Below are 3,087 nucleotides of genomic sequence, written 5' to 3'. Positions count from 1 at the left end.
GAATCCAGGAGGTAGAGGCTGCAGTGAGCCGAGATCGCGTCATTGCATTCCAGCCTGGGCAACACAGTGAGAGTCTATTAAAAATAATAATAATAAAATAAATTCAGTCCAGACAGAATTTCCAGAAGACAAAACAAAACAAGAAACAGCCAGCTTTTGACTTCAATAATTTTTCACTACTGTTTTGGTCTGCTTCCTATTTTTCATTAATTTCAGTTCTGATATTTATTACTTCCTTTGTGCTTAATTTGCTTTTTTCCTGGCTTCTTCAGTTGGAGGCTCGGGTCATTTCTTTGCGCTCCTTCTTTTCCACATTCACTGCTATAAATTTCCCGTTAAGTGCTGCATTAGCTTTTCCCCAGAAATGTGGATATGCTGTTATTTTCAATTAACTAAACAAAGTTTTAATTGTCTCCCAAGAGTCATACGATTTATTGAGAAATGTGTTGTTTAAAATTTCCAAATATGTTGGGACTTTCCAGATAACTATTTTTTATTTCTTCCTTAACTCTGCTATGCCCTAAAAGCATACTTTGTAGGATTTGTATTTTTAAAAATGTGTTAAGATGCATCTTATGGCCCAGGATATGGTCTCTCTTGGTGACGTCCATGTGTGTTTGAGAAGAACATTCTTTTTTTTTTTTTTTTTTTTTTTTTTTGAGACGGAGTCTCGCTCTGTCGCCCAGGCTGGAGTGCAGTGGCCGGATCTCAGCTCACTGCAAGCTCCGCCTCCCGGGTTCACGCCATTCTCCTGCCTCAGCCTCCCGAGTAGCTGGGACTACAGGCGCCCGCCACCTCGCCCGGCTAGTTTTTTGTATTTCTTAGTAGAGACGGGGTTTCACCGTGTTAGCCAGGATGGTCTCGATCTCCTGACCTCGTGATCCACCCGTCTCGGCCTCCCAAAGTGCTGGGATTACAGGCTTGAGCCACCGCGCCCGGCCGAGAAGAACATTCTAAGCTGTTGTTGGGTGTGTGTTCTACGAACATCAGTCAGCTCTAGAAGCCGGATATTGTCACTCGTGCCCTCTGCATCCTTACTGATTTTTCTGTCCATGTGTCTGACAATTACCGAGAGAAGAGAGATGAAATTTTAAAGCATAACTGAGGTTCTGTATTTCTCCTTCCAGTTCGATGGGTTTTTCTTCATGGGTGTTTTTTTTTTTTGAGACGGAGTCTCACTCTGTTGCCCAGGCTGGAGTGCGGTGGCATGATCTCGGCTCACTGCAAGCTCCGCCTCCCAGGTTCACGCCATTCTCCTGCCTCAGCCTCCCGAGTAGCTGGGACTACAGGTGCCCGCCACCACGCCCGGTTAATTTTTTGTATTTTTAGTAGAGACGGGGTTTCACCATGTTAGCCAGGATGGTCTCAATCTCCTGACCTCGTGATCTGCCCGCCTCGGCCTACCACAGTGCTGGGATTACAGGCGTGAGCCACCACGCCCGGCTAATTTTTTTTGTATTTTTAGTAGAGACAGGGTTTCACCGTGTTAGCCAGGATGGTCTCGATCTCCTGACCTCGTGATCTGCCCACCTCGGCCTCCCACAGTGCTGGGATTACAGGCGTGAACCACCGCACCCGGCCTTCTTCATGGGTTTTGAAGCCCTGTTGTTTGGTACATGTTCATGTATGATTGTGATGTCTTCTTGGAGCACTGACCCTCATTATTATGCAAAGTCCCTCATCATCCATGTTGATGCTCCTTCTAGATCTACATCTACACCCATGTAGATGTTGAAATGTATTTGTCGGAGATGAAGACAGCGACTCCGCCTTTCTTTTGGCTGGTGTTTGAATGGTGTATTATGCTTAACTCTGTATATGTCTTTAGATTTAAAGTGCATTTCTTGTAGACATGATGTAGTTGAATCCTGCCTTTTAAAATCCAGTCTGACAATCTATCTTTTAACTGGTATGGCTAGACCATTCACATTTAATAGGATTACTGATACAATTGGATTACAAGCTACCATTTTGTCACGTGTTTTCTATTTGTTACATCTGTTTTTTGCTTCTTTTGCTCGCTTTTCTGCCTTCTCTTGGTTAACTGAGCAATACTTTATCATTCCATGTTATGCCCTCTTGTCCTATAACTTATACCTCTGTTAGAAAATTGTACTCACTGTCCCAGGGTTAAGTCTTAAAGTAATCAGAGTTTATCTTCAGACAGTGAGACTGCTTCACGTATAGTGTAAGGACCCAACAGCGGTGTTTTCCCAACTCTTCCCTTCCATCCTCTGTGAATTATCATCACACGCTTTACCTTGGAGCATGTTATCAACACAGTACAATGTTACCATTTTCCCTTGAAATAGTTGTCATTTGCAGCAATTAAAAAATTTTTTTAATTTTCATTTTCATTTCATCCTTTTCTATATTGTTCTTCATGTCTGAAATAAATAATGTATACAGTGGTCCATTTCCAAGACAAAGTGCCTCAAATTGGCTTAGGTGAGCAAACTACAGAAGGAACAGGATATCCTAGTCCCCTGCTCAGATAGCCAGTGCCTGCTTGTTGGCCTCCCCGTTCCTTCCTTAATTTTTAAAAGTTATTTTCACTGGTAAAGGAATCTGAATCAGGCCAGGCATGGTGGCTCACGCCTGTAATCCCAGCACTTTGGGAGGCTGAAGCAGGTGGATCACGAGGTCAGGAGATCAAGACCATCCTGGCTAACATGGTGAAACTCTGTATCTACTAAAAATACAAAAAATTAGCTGGGCATGGTGGCCAGTGCCTGAGTCCCAGCTACTCAGGAGGCTGGGGCAGGAGAATGGCGTGAACCCAGTAGGCAGAGCTTACAGTGAGCAGAGATTGCGCCACTGCACTCCAGCCCAGCTGACAGAGAGACTCCATCTCAAAAAAAAAAAAAAAAAAGAATTCTGAATCGGTACTTTTCTTTCCTTTCAGTACTAGAAAGCCATCCCTCCATCGTCATCCACCTCACATAGTGTCTGCAGATAGTTCTGCTGTGCTTCTTATCTTTGTCTCTCTCATGTCTCATGTGTCCCTCTACCTCCCTTCTCCTCCCAGTTGCCTCAGACAGTTTCTGTATGTCTTTTTTCCTCAGCAGCTTGAATATGCACAGGTTT

The sequence above is a fragment of the Theropithecus gelada genome, chromosome 3 (genome assembly GCF_003255815.1).
Source record: "Theropithecus gelada isolate Dixy chromosome 3, Tgel_1.0, whole genome shotgun sequence".
In the NCBI taxonomy this organism is placed as follows: Eukaryota; Metazoa; Chordata; class Mammalia; order Primates; family Cercopithecidae; genus Theropithecus; species Theropithecus gelada.
Note: the sequence above shows the minus strand (reverse complement) of the source record.